Genomic DNA, 18,157 nt, shown 5'->3' with positions numbered 1-18,157 from the left:
GAGAGCTTGTAAACTATCCTGACACTGGTTTGTTTCCCCACAGCCCGGTGCGTCCAGCATGCAGCCAGGGCTGAGGACACATTGCAGACATGGACCCCAAAGCTGCATGGCTCACATGCCAGAAGAGCCCTGAAGAAAAGCTGTCCACAGTGAGGGCCACAGTCGTGTGCAATGCCCACGAAGAAGTTTCAATCCCATTTGACAAGAGCTCCACAAAGGTTTCTTGCAAGACTGGTCCTGAAGGCAAGGATCTTTCAAGGCCGACATGGAGGGAAGGGCAGTCCAGACCGAGGGACCAGCCGGAGTAAAGGTTCAAAGGTGGGAGACTCCATGGGGAATCAAGTTCCTGTGCTCCTCTCGGGCCATGTCTCACCAAATAAGATCAAGGGCCCTTTTTATATTGAACCTGGCACCAATCGACAGCACTTCCCACTTCAGCACTTAATTCTTTGCTCTTGGAAAGGACTGTTTTGGAATAAGAAGTGGAGATGAAAGAGAATGGAGGTGATAGATTTCTGAGTCATTTAAAAATGTTTTCACATACAGCTTTCTTATTTGCTCCCAGAAAACCCCTGGGAGGTGTAACCAGCATCTTACGGGGGATAGGCACACAGGTAAGGTTCCAGGCTGGAGGCCGTGTGGGCGGCTATCATGAGAACAGCTGTTCACTGGGCTTGCCCTGGGGTGCCTTCCCTTGGGACACGGAGCCCAGTCAGCTGCTCACTCAGAAGTCTGAAGAGAGGTGCCGCTGTGCTACGCCCGATTAAAGAGGGCAGTGACAGGAACCCTCCACAAGACGCCAGACCTTCACATCTGCTCATCCAACCAGGAACAAGGAACCAAGAAGCCACACCACAGAGCAGAAGCTGGCCCTCTCACTGCTTGATAAGTAGAGAATCCCTTGAACCTGCATGATCCTTCAATGTCCAAATCCACAGCAATAGTCAACACATGCTTATGTGTTCATACGGAAATTATCACCCAGTCATATAAAATGATGCTTTTGAAAAACATTACAGACACTGAAAAACGTTCCCTCTACAATGTTAAATAAAATCAGATCTGAGTTCATGGCACTGTGAATTAAGTCACTCATTCTACAAAGGTGCCAGGCAGTGTTCCAGGCACTAAGAAACAAGCAGTGGACAAAATATGAAAGTCCCTCCTCTTGGTGAGCTCCTTTTCTGGAGGGGGAGACAGACAATCATCACATAAGGTGAAGACACAGGGTGTCAGATGGTAGTAAGCACAGTCAAGAGAAATGATTCAAGAAAGGAGGAAAGATGGGAGAGACTTGTTTTCTTCTTTAGATTTTAATGCATTTTCTAAAAAATAAACATTTATTATATTTGTAATCAGGAAAGAAAAAAACAATTAAAAAAAAAAGCAGCAACCGAAAAAGTGATTGAATTAAAAACTGAAGTTGGTTCACAACTTGAGCCTCGGTTGGGATTCAGCCACATGGCTCCGCTGGCAGACAGAAGGGCAGCTATCCTACTTCTGGGTGGGGGAGACACACTGGCAAGAGAAGGTAGGCACGCGGCATGGTTAAATTCAACGACTTCCATGATGAGCTTTGAAAGTTCCACACAACTTTCTGCAATCATTCTCCCTGTCCTTTCCTGAGGCTGTGCTTTGCCATGATTCTGGCCTACATTTAGCAGATGCATGATTTAAGTCACTGAGCGTAAAATAAACAGATACACAGGATGAAGGATACCAGAGAGCAAATAAGAGCCTCCAATAGGGCAGACTGGTTCCAAATAGGAAAAGCAGTATGGGAAGGCTATATATTGTCACCCTGCTGATTTAACTTATATGCAGAGTACATCATGTGAAATGCTGGGCTGGATGAAGCACAAGCTGGAATCAAGATTGCCGGGAGAAATATCAATCACCTCAGATATGCAGATGACACCACCCTTATGGCAGAAAGCAAAGAAGAACTAAAGAGCTTCTTGATGAAAGTGAAAGAGGAGAGTGAAAAAGTTGGCTTAAAGGTTAGCATTCAGAAAACTAAGATCATGGCATCTGGTCCCATCACTTCATGGAAAATAGATGGGGAAACAGTGGCTGACTTTAATTTTTTGGGCTCCAAAATCACTGCAGATGGTGACTGCAGTCATGAAATTAAAAGACGCTTACTCCTTGGAAGCAAAGTTATGACCAACTTAGACGCATATTAAAAAGCAGAGACATCACTTTGCCAACAAAGGTCCATCTAGTCAAGGCTATGGTTTTTCCAGTGGTCACGTATGGATATGAGAGTTGGACTGTGAAGAAACCTGAGCGCCAAAGAATTGATGGTTTTGAACTGTGGTGTTGGAGAAGACTCTTGAGAGTCCCTTGGACTGCAAGGAGATCCAACCAGTCCATCCTAAAGGAGATCAGTTCTGGGTGTTCATTGGAGGGACTGATGTTGAAGCTGAAACTCCAATACTTTGGCCACCTGATGCAAAGAGCTGACTCATTTGAAAAGACCCTGATGCTGGGAAAGATTGAAGGCAGGAGGAGAAGGGGACGACAGAGGATGAGATGGTTGGATGGCATCACTGACTCAGTGGACATGGCTTTGGGTGGACTCTGGGAGTTGGTGATGGACATGGAGGCCTGGCGTGCTGCGGTTCACGGGGTCACAAAGAGTCGGACACGACTGAGCTACTGAACTGAACAGGGCAGAGGTTATAAGGGGGTCTAAGAGATAGCTGGCTAGAGGTTGAGTGCTTTCTTGGGCCTGCCTGCAAGCTGGCACTCTGCTCCCTCAACTCACCAGCTGGAGGGTTCCCCTGAGTAGACTCCATGAGAACACCATCCCCATACCACTATTCACAGATACTCTCAAAGTGGTCCCGCTCCCCACCCTGGCCCTGCCTGGGATGGCACATGAACCCATGAGCCAATGAATTGGCTAAATATGGCGGGGCATTCACAGCCATCAAGAAAGAGGAAGTTGTACCAAGAACCCTTTGCCTTCTCTTGGGACCACAGTACTTCCCCAGGATATCGTAATGCCAGATACGTTTTCTACCTCTTTTCCTGGAAGGGCGCCGTAACATGGAGGCCAGGGCAGACAAGAGTCCAAATTTTCGTTCAGCCTCTCCTCAGTCATGTGATCCTGGGCAAGTTACTTAATCACTCTGGGCCTCTGGTTCCTCATCTGTGAGGAGGGGTTTGCCTACCTCAAGCTGTCTTTGACAGAATGAAAAGAATACACATTCACGGGGGCCTGGCCCTCTACAGGGGGCTTCCCACGCGACGCAGACAGTAAAGAATCTGCCTGCAATGCAGGAGACTCAGGTTCAATCCCTGGGTTGGGAAGATCTATAAGGAGTGAGTAAATGGTAACTATTGCTCTTTTTCTTTCTCATTCTTTCTCTTCCTTCCTGTTCTCAGAGCATCTTGGCGTCCAACAACAGCTTTTCTCTACCTCAACCCCAGAAAGCCCCCTGCCCCCTGGCCTTTCATACTCTGCTCTTGAAGCACATCACTTGTGTGCACGACTTGTCTGACCGGTCAGTGTGAGTCCACGGGATTCACGCTTACCCAGGGAGCGGAAGAAGCCTGCAAGAGTTTTCCTGGTTCTGGGACTACCCAGGCCAGGCGGGCTCTTCTCTGCTCTCTGCTGCCCCCTTTTGGCTTAGAGCCTAAAGAGCCAATTGCCAGCTTTGTCCACAGGGCTACACCTTCTACTGGGTGATGATAGAAAGGCTACTCCTGGCAGCTAAAACACAAAGCAAAATTAATAAATAAAAAAGCTCTGGAGATTTATAGACATGAGCTCCAGAGCCAGTCCTGCCCTGCCATGCTTGGCTGCTTTGGGATGCTAATGGCTCAGGTGACCCTGTAATCTGCAGCTTTGAAATAAAGGGGAAACCAGGCCATGCTTTACCTACTTGGAAGGTCTTCAATACATTTACCAGAGATGCTGAATTTCAACATGGTCTGCAAAAACCTAGCAGGAGTATTGCCTTTCCCTCAGTTCTAGGACTGATGTCAAGCATTATCATCCAATCACTTCATTTCTTCCTACCTGAGAACAGGGAGCCTCGGCATCCTTCTTAACACAGCTGCACAATAAGCAGCCAGTCCCAGTCATTGATCAGAGTTGGTGCACAAGATGAAGCTTGTTTTACCTCTTGGGGGTTGGAGCTCAAGAGCTGGGCCCTGCAGCCAGGAAGACGGAGACCAAAACTTCCTGCTCTGTGCCTGCTTCCGTGTCAGCTTTCTCTAGTCAAGTCTAGGTACATGCGATAATGCAGCACTGGGCTTCTGTTCTTGAAATATATTAGCTACTTCATTAGGAAACTTACTAAAGATAAAGTATCAGTAAGGTAAGATTTATAAGCATTACTGAGCCTTGGAATGGCAAGTAAGTGAGCATGTGGATATTAACTGATATATCTCCCCCAGGATTTCTGATCACTCCCTTGGAGCAGCTAAACTGGACCACAAGACTCCTGTTGCCTCCTGGCTGGGTGATGACAGCAGGCCAAAGAGGAGCCATGGAGCGAGAACCACGGTGTTCAAAGTCTCAAAGCCTTCAAGGCCCTTAAGTTACAAGATCAGGGCTTTTGAGTGTCAGATGTCTGAGTCCTACAGAAGCCAGGCTGTAAAGTATGCTGTAAATGACAGATCTGGAAGAAAATGGGACCAGTCTGAGGCACTCCTTACCACTCTGCAGGCAGGATCATTCCACACACTGTTTTGAGAAGAACAGAGAAGGAAAGTAGGGAGCGCAGATGTGGGGAGCTCTCTGAGAAGGGGGTCTGTGCCCTGTCTACCCACCCCGATCCACAACCCAGGCCAGGCCCCAGGGGCAGGACAGGTCAGGCATCTGAGAGCAGGGACTCTGGGGCTCACTTCTGGGTAAGCTGGGTTTTTCCCTCCCAGACCCTGCACAGAAGGGGATTTTCAGTAGAAATGGTTACAAGTATAACCTGGGTTCTTCCACACCAGAGAGGCAAAAACCTAATGTCAGGGAAATGTTATTCCATCTGGAGTTTCTCTTCTTTACGTTCTTCATTTGTTTCGTTTTACTGTGTTTTGTTGGAGGGTCAAGACATGGGGGAAAGAAGTGTCTGGTCTCAATCACCACCAGTCCCACTGTTCCCCTTGGGATGTCCCCAGGCCCTTATGGTCTCTGGCTGGCTGTTCACACAAATGTCTGCTCCAGTCTCCTGGATGTAGGTCCTGCCAGGTCTCCATGGCTGGTCTACAGACCCGTATTCCACTGTTCTCTGTGCTCTGTGTGAGCTTGTGAAGCCCCTGAGAGGCTGTCTCTGACCATTTCCGCTTAATATCTATTCACAGGCACTGTAAATTTAGGCTAATTACATAAATTATATAACCTCTCCATGCCTTAATTCCCCCAACTGTAAAATGGGGAAAACAATAACATGTACCCCATGGGGCTGCTGGGATGGATTAGCTCATGTTAAATGTCTAGAACACTATAAATATGTTTGTTCGCATTATTACTTGCTACTACTAGTAAAGGAGTGAATGGTAGAGGTCTCCATATACAAACACAAAATATGTAGTATTTGTCCCAGGCATTCAGATATGCCTTCCCGGGTGGGAGAGAAGCGTGAGGTTGCAGCTAGGGCTTTGGGAACAGCATGTCACATAAGACTGGAAAGTGCTTATTTCAAAGCGGATCCGACAGAACAGTCCTGGTGGCACCTCTGTGCCAGGCATGATCCCTGTGGTTGCTGAATGGTAGAGAACCTGAGGTCTGGGGGTGAAAGGGCAGGTGGCCAAGGCAGTAAGTGGTGGGGGAGAAGAAAATGGGAGGGACCTCCAGGGCCTCAGGACACTGGCTTTCTAATCAACCAATATTAAAACCTTTCACTCTTTCCACAACCAGTATGGCCTTACCAAGACGATTGCTTCTAGGATGGAAAGCTATGGCATACCTTAGACAGTGTATTAAAAGGCAAAGACACAGCTCAAATGCCAGATGCCCTGGCCATGGGCTGGGCAAGCATCTCTCCACCACAGAGGGAAGACACTCGACCAGTTTCACTCATCCACTCCTCCTGTCTCCAGTCCAGCAGATCAGCACAAGACCACTCCCTAAGCTCTCAACTGCTCTCACCCAATAAGCCGGCTGCAACTAACAAAATTACTTTTCAGGTGCTCAAAAGACCTCTATCTGTGGTACCCAGGGAAGAAAAAAAAATATTCCTTCTTGTTTGTCTCTTAAAATGTACTTTTTGAACCATAAAAAAGGAGGAAAAGGAGAAAAAGCAGGGCACAGAGTAAAACCATTTGTACTGGTCAAACATGCCACTACCCATCCAAAGGAAAGGAGGAAATTGAAAATTAACTTCGGTCCCCTGCTTTGTGTCCTTCCTGCCTGCAACTTGCTAAGAAGAATCTCCACTTGCACCGGGCTGTGTCTGCTCATGGTGACATCTGTCAACCTAGGAGTTTAATTGTTGATAATAGCATTCCCCTGTTATTCAGGCACCACACAAATAGCATAAATATGATTTAACCACCCTTGCCAGAAATCACAAATTTGCGTCGTGCATGCTGAACACTAAGGCTGATTAGCGCAAAATTTAATTTTCGTTAATATCAGCCCAAGACAAGTAGAGCATGAAATTAACCTGATGTGTTAATATTGTGCTTCACAGTTCCAACTGCATCCTGTAGACGCTCTCACTGGAGACAGGTGCCGCTCTGCATGGGGAAGAACTCTAGCAATCAGTGCTGTCTGGGAGGCAGAATGAGCTAGCCCAGGAGGTGGGGCTCCCTGCAGTTGCAGGAGTTCAAGAAGGCACTGGATGATAACTCAGTGAGGCACTGATGGCAAGTGGATATGATCGTGGGAATTAAGGCCTATTCACCTCTGTGCGTGGGTGTGTGTTCAGTCACTCAGTCGTGTCAGACTCTTTGCGATCCCACGGCTCCTCTGTCCATGGCATTTTCTAGGCAAGGATACTGGAGTGGGTTGCCATTTCCTCCTCCAGGGGATCTTCCTGACCCAGGGATCTAACCCACGTCTCTTGCACCTCCTGCATTGGCAGGTGGATTCTTTACCACTGAGCCATCAGGGAAGCCCATATTTTCCTCTGTGGTCCTCTCCAATCCTCGGGTTCTGGGGATTTTAAATCTTAAAAACACTTCCACATGTCCAATGTTATTAACTAAGACAGGGGTTGGCTAACTATAGTCTGCGGGCTAAATTCAGCCCATTGCCATTTTTGCACAGCTCATGAGCTAAGAATAATTTTTACATTTTAAACAGAAGAATAATACGTCATGATGTAAAAATTTGACGTGTCCATCAAGTTTGATAGGCACCCAACCAGGCTGTTTGCTTTTGTATTGTTTATAGCTGCTTTGGGGCTATGACAGCAGAGCTGAGTAGATGCAATGGAGACCATATGAACTGGAAAGCACTAAATATTTACAGTTTGGCTCATCACTGGCAAAGTTTGCCAACCCTTGATCTGAGACAATAGTAATTTTCAAATGTGCTCTTTGGAGAAAGGACAAAGGAATCAAGAAGTGGGACTCTTAGCAAATTTCAATTGCACAATACAGTGTTACCAACTATAATCACCACATTATATCAACACATTAGATCCTCAGATCTAACTCATCTTACAGCTGAAAGTTTGTACCCTTTTATTTCTCCCACCATCTACCCCCTGGCAACCAGTTTTCTATTCTCTGTATCTATAAGTTTGATTTTTTTTTTTTTTTAAGATTCCACATATAAGTGATGTCATACAGTATTTGTCTTTCTCTGTCTGGCTTATTTCACTTTAGCCAATTCATCTTTTTATCCCTCATGTAGTAGGTCAAAATTTGTATGACGTGACCCCACCTTCCAGTCTGGCCAATGGTGGTCAAATACAACCATTTGACCATAAGTTAGGTAAACTATAGACCAACTACCGACCAATCCCACTTTGCATGAAACAAATGAACTGGACCAATCAGATCTCCTCGTTTAGAAATTAAAGCAACAAAAGAAAAGAGAATAACACGTCTTCAAAGGGAGCAAATAATGAAAAGTGGGAATGGCTATGGTAAGTCAAAACAAGCCAAAGATATGAGAAATTATAAGCACAAGTGATAGATAACAAAGGGACAAGGGGGAAGCCAGCTGAAACCATGACAGAAAGAAGCAGGTATTCGGAGAACAGCATGAATCAGGGCTCAGAGCCCAAGGCCATGTTCTGGGATCACCAGCGTGGCCTTGGATCCAGAACCCCCCCCCCTCCAAGACCCCAGCTCCACAAAGCCTTGGGATAGAGCCTGTTCTTGAATCTTCATGATACTCTATCTCCCTTTTCTCATAATAAGTACCCTGAGCATAAACCGTTCTTCACCTTAGTTAAACTAACCTGAGTGGGCCCCTGCTTCTTTGCAACCAAAACCATGCAACTGTCATGCCTGGTAAGCAATATTAGTGGTGGGCTGGTAAATGATTAACAATAAACTCTCTGGGAATAAAAAGCCCCGACTTGAAGTACTTGCCAATACATGTGGTGTAAAATACTCCTACCATGGCTACTTTTAAGCTACCAACATGACATCACTGAACACGGATGGGAAGATCTGTACACCATTATATAGTATTTTCACTATACATATACAATAATGTAAATAACCTCAAGAGCATAGATAGCAGTAAAATAACTAGTTGAGTATTTATGCTCAATGTGAGTACAATTGAATATTTGTTACCTTTGTTTTTAACATAATTTATTTCAGTTCAGTTCAGTCGCTCAGTCGTGTCCGACTCTTTGCGACCCCATGAATCGCAGCATGCCAGGCCTCCCTGTCCATCACCAACTCCCGGAGTTCACTCAGACTCACGTCCATTGAGTCAGTGATGCCATCCAGCCATCTCATCCTCTGTCATCCCCTTCTCCTCCTGCCCCCAATCCCTCTCAGCATCAGAGTCTTTTCCAATGAGTCAACTCTTTGCATGAGGTGGCCAAAGTACTGGAGTTTCAGCTTTAGCATTGAGAGAGTCATTTCCTAGGCAGGTTGATAAGGAGTCTAGGGGTCCCCAAGGAGAGAGGGGTCTGGAATTCTCAAGGAGAAAAAAAGGACAAACTTTTTTTCTTTCTCCACATTCCTTAGGATTATATAACTATAATGTATCCTGCCTAAAGACAGTCTCTAGATTAAACCTTCTGGCTAATTCTGTTATCTTAAAATGTAAATTATGGGAGTAGGTCTGGTGAGGTCTTTACAACCTCCAGACATTCTTTAGATTCATTAGAGAGTATATAATTTCATTGCTAACACTAGCAAGCGGGTACTCTTTCTGCCCCCTTCTGATGCCTATGTCAGAGGCTTTCTCTATCTCCTTTATACTTTAATAAAACTTTATTACACAAAAGCTCTGAGCGATCAAGCCTCGTCTCTGGCCCTGGGTTGAATTCTTCTCCTCCAGGGGCCAAGAATCCCGGTGTATTCGCGTGATTCAACAACAACCTTTCATCTTGGGGGCTCGTCCGGGATCCTTCAGGACAAGGTAAGGATGCTTGGAGCCTTAGTTCTTTGTTCTCTTAGCGAACACGTTTTCTGCTGTGCTTTACTAACTCTACCGTGTGCTTGTGTGAATGAATGGCAGGCCCTGCGTGAAGCAAGGGGCCCTGCTCTGCGGTTCCATGGTGATCTCATACGGCTTCTGGCAGAAACCTGTCGGGGGGTTATACCGACCTGCCAATGCCAAGAGGCACCCAATGTCTCCTTCGGGAACCGACCAGAAATGGGCAAAGTGTGTGGACCGAACTCTCCTTTCTTGGTCAAACTTTTCAGTCTCTTTGACCATTTCATACTCCTTGGGAATTAGAAGTACTAACCTAATCTATCGGATCATAGACTTTCAAGGGACTTGTGATCTATACTGTTACTGTGTACTGTGGCTTAGGTCCCAAACTTGGATTGGTGGCCAATAAAGCGCCTAGCCTCGCTAGGAATCGAAAGTTCGGAAGCTAGATAGAGCTCTAGCTCCCAGAACATCTCTGAGGTTAAAGGTTACTCAGATTGGGACTGCAATGGGTTTTTTTCCTTTGGTAACGCCAGCTCTTAGTGGATCAGAGGAGGCTGTTATAATGGTGTGGTGATGCTAGAAAAGAACATCTCAGTTTTATGCTCATGTTGGTCTTACTGTGGTCAGGAAATGTGGTCATGCACAGGCACTCAGGTGACTAATGTTTCCCACAGCGGTCTTAGCTTGGGAGGCATTCCGGAAGGTTACTCTGGTTCACCCCGGGTGACATCAGAGGCAAGCAAAGTTAAGGGTGAAGAGCTGGACATCAAGTAGGGGTGCTATCAAGTCTACCCCTGGTACATCCCCAACCCATCTCGGTGGTAGAACCGGGAGGGACGAGTACAGCGCCTGTGTCGGTAAGGGACAGACTAAGTCCGACCAGGAAGGAAAAGCTTTTGGTGTAATGTCTGTCTACACCCCCATCTAGAACAGGGAGGGATGCCTCCGGTAGAAAAAATGGCGCTGGTCGCTTTTTTTCCTCTCTTACAGATGAGAGCTAACAATTCCAGCCTTTGAACTGTATCCTGAAAAACTGGGATAGACTTGATCCCCAGGGCTTAAAGAAGACACACCTGGTCTTCCTATGTGATACTGCATGGCCACGGTATCCATTGGAGGACGGCGAACGGTGGCCAGTTGGAGGGTCTCTTAAGTATAATACTGTTCTACAATTAGACCGGTTCTGTAAAGAACAAGGGAAATGAGTAGAAGTAGCATATGTGTTGCCCTTTTTCTCTCTGCAAAATATGCCAGACTTATGTCCTAAGCGTATAGATTTGGGCGTGAAATCTTCAGCTCCCTCCTGTCCTCTTACTTTGGCCCCGTACCTGGGACTCCAAACTGGGATTCAAACTGCCCACATGGAGGTCCAAACAACTCCTGTCTCAGTACAACCTCAGACTACTCTGGTTTCAGTAGAAACTCAGACCATCGAAGTAAGAGATGAGATGGAGGACAGGAGACAAAGAGAAAAAGAAAAACAGGTTTCTCCAATCTATCCCTGGGATCATATGCGCAGAGCAGCCAGAGAGACTGAGGAACAGCCACACAAGCTGTTGCCTCTTTATGAAACACCCACCGGGAGAAATAATCAGTCTGTGAGAGTTAATAAGCCTTTCTCTTATCAAGAAATACAAAGAATCAAGGAGGATCTGGGAGGCTATTTCGAGGACCCAGAAAAATATATTAGAGCCTTTAAAGGTGTTACTCTGCTTTATGACCTCACTTGGAAGGATGTGATGTATATCTTGGGACAAACGCTGACTCCTGAGTCAAAGACTCGAGTTTTGGGGAAAGCGGTTGCTTATGGAGATGAATGGCTTGGTAATGAATCAGTAGGGAAGAGGGAGAACGAGATAGCGGCCTTCCCCACTGGGAATCAGGCGGTCCCAACTATAGAACCAGACTGGGACTACAACACAGCTAAAGGAAGATGGGATCAGAGTCATTTTGTTAGATGTATTCTTGAGGGACTTAGGCGCGTTCTAAGCCTTTAAACTATGGCAAATTGGCAGACATAGAACAGGAGGAGAAGGAAGCTCCTGGAAAATTCCTAGATAGACTGAAAGAAGGCCTTCGCAGATTCACTGAGATTGATCCCAAAAGTGAAGAGGAAAAAGTGATCTTAAAGGATAGATTTCTCACTCAGTCGGCTCCAAATATCCGCCGTAAGCTATTAAAACAGGCGTATGGATCAAATCAGTCTTTAGATACTCTGTTACAACTGGCTCAGACAGTCTATTATGGTAGGGAATATGAGGAAAAGAAAAAAAGGCAAAAAAAGACAAAGGAAAAGGCGGAAGCCTTCGCCATGGCTATGAAAAACGTTCTTAAACAGCCTGAGAAAAGTGCCCAGAGGGGCCCAGGTGAAAAGGGATGGGCTTGCTATTACTGTGGAAAGGAGGGGCACCTCAAGCGGGATTGCCCTCAGGCATCTAAGCCGCCCCCAGCTCCATGTCTGGTCTGCAAAGGACCACACTGGAAGAGAGACTGCCCCCAGAGGCGTAGGTCTCCGGGGTCGGACTCAAGACAATCAGGACTGAAGGTACCCAGGGGCCCCCACACAAGCTCCTGTCCTAATTACACCTGAGAAATCCCGGGTATTAATAATTGTGGGGGGCCAATCCGTTGATTTCCTTTTAGATACTGGGGCAACTTATTCTGTGCTTGCTGAAGCCCTTGGCCCACTTTTTTCCTGATCCGCTTCCGTAATGAGACTGTCTGGATGAGCCAAAAGGTATTATTTCAGTTATTCTTTATCTTGCAACTGGGATTCTGTGCTGTTTTCACACGAGTTTCTGATCGTGCCAAAATCTCCCTCACCGCTTTTGGGAAGGGATATACCGAGCAAGGTCCATGCCTCTGTTTTCATGAATATGGAGCCCTTCCTTTCTCTCCCTTTAGTTGAACAAAATGTAAATCCTAGAGTATGGGCTGATGGAAAATCTGTGGGTCGAGCACAAAATGCTATTCCTGTAGTTGTTAAGCTCAAAGACCCACACGTATTTCCACATAAGAAGCAGTATCCACTGAAACCTGAAGTTAAGGAAGGGTTAAAACCCATCATCGAAAATTTACAGGAGCAGGGACTATTAATTCCCTGTAACAGTCCTTGCAACACTCCTATTTTGGGTATAAAGAAATCGAATGGTAAATGGAGACTAGTTCAAGATTTACAAATAATAAATGAGGCTGTAGTTCCTTTACACCCCATGGTGCCTAATCCTTATCTCTATTGTCTGAAATTCCTGAACGGGCCAAATATTTCTCAGTAATTGATTTAAAGGATGCTTTCTATTCAGTGCCTTTGGCGGAAGAAAGTCAATTTCTATTTGCCTTTGAAGACCCTACGCAGCCAGCTTCTCAGTTAACCTGGACAGTTTTGCCCCAGAGATTTCGTGACAGTCCTCTCTTATTCGGACAAAGTTTGTCATAGGATCTACAAAACTTGAATAGCTCTGAAGCGGTGGTGTTACAATATGTAGATGATACTTTGCTCTGTGCTGAGACAGAGGAAGCTTGTTCGCGAGCCTCAGAAGATTTCTTAAACTTTCTGGCAGGCTGTGGTTACAAGACATCAAGAAAAAAGGCTCAGCTTTGTCAACAATCGGTTAGACATCTGGGCCTAATCATATCAGAAGGGACTAGGGCCATAGGTCCTGAGAGAATTAAACCTATACTAAATCACCCCCTACCTATGACTTTAAGACAATTGAGAAGATTTTGGGGAATCACAGGTTACTGTCACATTTGGATTCCGGGTTATGGGGAACTTGCCCAGCTTTTATATAAACTTATAGCTGAAACTCAGCAGGCCCAAACCAACAAACTGGTTTGGTCTCCAGAAACTCAAAAGACTTTTAAGGTTCTTCAGACTGCTCTCCTGCAAGCTCCAGCTCTGAGCTTGCCCACAGGGTCAAAATTTAATTTGTCACTGAATGAAAAGGTGTGGCATTGGGAGTTTTGACACAACCCCAAGGGCCGCACCAGCAACCTAGTGCTTATCTAAACAGAGAATTAGATGTAGTTTCACGTGGGTGGCCCCACTGCCTAAGAGTAATTGGGGCAGCGGCTTTATTAGCACCTGAAGCTTTAAAAACAATTAATGGACAAAACCTTACTGTACTGACTTCTCATAATGTGAGTGGAATCTTAAATTCTAAGGTTAATATTTGGATGACAGACAGTAGGCTTCTTAAGTATCAGTCATTGTTGTTAGAAGGACCAGTAACTAAGCTTAAAGTTTGTGGAAATTTAAATCCTGCCACTTTCCTTCCTGAGAAGGAAAATGAAACACCTGATCACGATTGTTCTCAATTCCTAACTTTAAACTATGCAGCTCGGGAGGATCTACAAGATACCCCATTAGACAATCCTGACATGGAAATATTTACAGAAGGCAGTTCTTTTGTTCGGGATGGAAAGCGTAAAGCAGGTTACGCCATGGTGACTGCTGAACAGGTTTTGGAAGCAAAATCTCTCCCCCAGGGAACCAGTACTCAGTCAGCGGAGCTTGTGGCCCTGACCCGAGCTCTAGAGTTAAGCAAAGGGCAGGGGGTAAATATCTACACTGATTCTAAGTATGCTTATTTGACTTTACATGCTCATGCTGCAATATGGAAAGAGAGACACTTTAAAACAGCAACAGGAAAACCTATTAAGCATTTCAGAGAGATCGAGAGACTTTTAACTGCTATATATTGTCTTAAAGAAGTAGCTGTTATGCACTGCAAAGGGCACAGCAGGGATGGGAGTAAAATAGCCAAAGGTAATCAGCTGGCTGACTGTCAAGCCAGAAAAGCGGCACTTTACGAAACCCCTTCACTACAGACGCCTTTGATCTGGACAGGTCCTGTGGAACAGGAAAAACCCCAATATACTGAGGAAGAATTAGAAAGATATGAGAAGCGAGGAGCAAAGATTACTGATAAAGGATGGTTACAGTCCGAGGATGGACGATTAATAATTCCTAAAAATGCTCAGTGGAAAATTCTTAAGGGTTTACATCAGAGTTTTCATTTGGGTGCCGAGAGTACTTACCAGATGGTTTCTTGTTTGTTTAAAGATAAAAATGTAATGAAAACTTTAAAGAATATTATCAAAAGGTGTGAGATTTGTCAAAAAAAATAACACAAAGACTGAAAAGCTAAAAAAATCTGGATTACAACGAAGTGAGAAGTATCCTAGAGAGGATTGGGAAATTGATTTTACTCATATGCCAAAAGCTAATGGATATTCTTGCTTACAAGTTTGGGTAGATACCTTTACTGGATGGATTGAGGCTTTTCCCTGTCATAGTGAACAGGCTAAAGAGGTTATAAAGATTTTAATCCATAAAATTATCTCCAGGTTTGGGCTGCCACGGAGCCTTCAGAGTGACAATGGCTCCGCCTTTAAAGCTGCTGTAACTCAGGGGGTAGCTAAAGCTCTAGAAATAAAATATCACTTACACTGTTCCTGGAGACCCCCCAATCCTCCGAAAAAGTTGAAAAAGCTAATGACATTATCAAAAGACATCTGAGCAAATTTACTCAAGAGACGCAGGACAAATGGATTAAAGTCCTACCCATAGCTTTAATGAGGGCTCGAACTACCCCCCAATGTAACTCAGCTCTCAGCTTTTCAACAGGCATTAACAGAACTCCAGGAGACGACTCCTGACCCAGCCTCCGAGACAAGCAAGCCTCTATTTGAGCCAAGAACCGAGGTCCTCATAAAAACATTGGGATCTGGGGGCCCATCCCTCGAGGTTTTCTGGGAAGGTCCTTACCAGGTTATTCTTTCTTCTCCCACAGCTGTCAAAGTGCCAGAAATTGATTCGTGGGTACATCATACTCGAGTTAAGAGGTGGCACCCTGACCAAAATTAAGTGACTTCATTTTATGTCTTTACTTTCTATGCTCTGACTTTGTACCTTTTAGATGGACCTGATAACCTATGTGAGCTTACTTCTGCTGACTCCAAATATCCTGAGTCTGCCGTTGGATCCTCAAGACAATGTCTTCCTGTCCTGGGCTCACTCCTATGCTGCATTCCACAATCGGTCTAACTGCTGGTTCTGCGGAGCGCTCCCCTCTTCATCAGTGGAAGGCTTTCCGTGGTGGACATCCCCACTTCAAGGAAAAGACTTTCTCCAAGTCTGTGAATACCTTCGACAACAATCACATGCGATGCCTCTTCTTCATCTGATGACATTTACCAATCCTAAAATGGACTGGTGCAACACTTTATACTTTAACTATGGACATAATGTGACTTTTAATTTCTATTTTAACTTGTTTTAATGACTATGTTGCCTGCATCTGTAATTGTATAACTGGATTTGTTTCTAGCCACATGAAAGCTTTTAAGTTACAAATGGTTGCTCAAACTCCTGCTACTGCTGTAGCTTCCTCCAACTACTCTTTGGGGCCCCTGGATCAGATATCCTCAATATGAGGATTAGGAGAATATGTTGCCTCACCAATTTAGGGACAACGCCCCTTGTCAACTCAAAAGTAGTTATGGAACGAGAACAACACCCCTTTCCCCTAGACAACATAATTCTCCTAAAAGAAAAGGGGGGAATGAGAGAGTCATTTCCTAGGCAGGTTGATAAGGAGTCTAGGGGTCCCCAAGGAGAGAGGGGTCTGGAATTCTCAAGGAGAAAAAAAGGACAAACTTTTTTTCTTTCTCCACATTCCTTAGGATTATATAACAATAATGTATCCTGCCTAAAGACAGTCTCTAGATTAAACCTTCTGGCTAATTCTGTTATCTTAAAATGTAAATTATAGGAGTAGGTCTGATGAGGTCTTTACAACCTCCAGACATTCTTTAGATTCATTAGAGAGTATATAATTTCATTGCTAACACTAGCAAGCGGGTACTCTTTCTGCCCCCTTCTGATGCCTATGTCAGAAGCTTTCTCTATCTCCTTTATACTTTAATAAAACTTTATTACACAAAAGCTCTGAGCGATCAAGCCTCGTCTCTGGCCCCGGGTTGAATTCTTCTCCTCCGGGGGCCAAGAATCCCGGTGTATTCGCGTGATTCAACAACAACCTTTCAGCATCATTCCTTTCAAAGAAATCCCAGGGCTGATCTCCAGTTCATCCTAAAGGAAATCAGTCCTGAATATTCATTGGAAGCACTGATACCGCAGCTGAAGCTCCAATACTTTGGCCTCCTGATGCAAAGAACTGACTCATTGGAAAAGACCCTGATGCTAGTAAAGACTGAAGGCAGGAGGAGAAGGGGACAACAGAGGATGAGATGGTTGGATGGCATCACCGACTCGATGGACATGAGTTTGAGCAAGCTCCAGGAGTTGGTGACGGACAGGAAAGTCTGGCTTGCTGCAGTCCACAGGTTTGCAAAGAGTTGGACACAACTGAGGGACTGAACTGATTTAGCTGTAAGTCTAAGCTGTAAAGTCTATATAACATTGGGCTTCCCTGGTAGCTCAGTGGTAAAGAATCTACCTGTGAATGCAGGAGACATAGTTTCTATCCCTGGGTCGGGAAGATGCCCTGGAGAAAAAAATGGCAACCCACTTCAGTGTTCTTGCTTGGGAAATCCCATGGACAGAGGAGTCTGGCAGGTTACAGTCCCTGGGGTCACAAAAGAGTTGGTCTTTAGTTGCTAAGACACGACTTAGCAACTAAACAACAACAACAAAGTCTATATAATTCTTTTTACAATGATTGCATTTAATAACTAGCTTGTAAAACTCCTGAAAATTGACCAAAGAAGCCCGCTGTAGCACACCACTGAAGTAGGTGCTTGCTAAATGCTTGCCTTCTGTGCTAACTGCATTATGAACAGGCTCCTCCCTGTGTGGGGTCAGCTGCCCTGCTCCTAAGCCAGGGGCATATCCAAATACAAGCAAAATGAATCATGTGATGAAAGTCTTGTACTCAATTTTCCACTGTAGATTTCCACTGGTGATATTCTAAACCATGGAAATAGACATGTCATGGCTATATTTACCCAGACAAAAGTGTCTCAGCTTTTCGGTTTGGGAGTCTGGCTTGTTTTGGTTTTTTTGGTCTAACAACAGATCCAAGCAAGCATGTATTATGTTAAGCAGGGGTACTTTTTACTCACCGAGGTGGTTACTGGGTCAAAAATCCAGCAAATATCCAAGCCCCTTCCATATGCCTACCACTGTGCTGGGCGCCATGGTCATATAAGCATGGTAAGAGCACGGTACAGAAAGCATGGTACTTTCTGCCCTTCAAGGGCTCTCAACAATAATGATGCTGATGATGAAAGCTGACATTTATTAAGTGCTCTCTGTATAAAAATTTCTTTTTAAAGTGCTTTTTGTGGATAAATCCAGCTAATCCTCACAACAAGCCTATGTAGCAGGTACTATCATCTTCCCAATCTTACAGATAAGAAAGATGAGGCATGGAGAGCTTAAGTAGGAACCTAAGGTTAAAATATGAACATGCTGCCAACCGCTGGGCCACCTCACCTCAGGACAGTAAGACACAAATGTTGTTGTACAAGTAAATAAGCGAGACGTTGGGAGGCTGTGTATATAAATACATTAGGATCAGAGAAGGAAGAGAAAGATCACAGAGCATGAGGACACTTTTAGGGTGTTGGCTATGTGCCCCATCTGGAGGGTATATTGATGATATC

The 18,157-nt window shown here is 45.0% G+C and overlaps 1 long non-coding RNA gene across 1 annotated transcript; it reads left to right on the top strand.

Annotated features, from left to right (window-relative positions):
* Positions 1–9,367: 9,367 nt before the first annotated feature.
* LOC147342427 (uncharacterized) lies at positions 9,368–16,475 on the top strand. Its single transcript, XR_015157991.1, has 2 exons — positions 9,368–9,505; positions 15,448–16,475. It is a non-coding gene; the product is annotated as an uncharacterized LOC147342427 (long non-coding RNA).
* The last annotated feature ends 1,682 nt before the right edge of the window (positions 16,476–18,157 follow it).

The sequence above is a fragment of the Bos grunniens genome, chromosome 29 (assembly GCF_055505025.1).
Source record: "Bos grunniens cultivar Pamir isolate PY7600 chromosome 29, Bosgru_T2T1.0, whole genome shotgun sequence".
Classification (NCBI taxonomy): Eukaryota; Metazoa; Chordata; class Mammalia; order Artiodactyla; family Bovidae; genus Bos; species Bos grunniens.
This window is presented reverse-complemented; position numbering and strand designations above follow the sequence as displayed.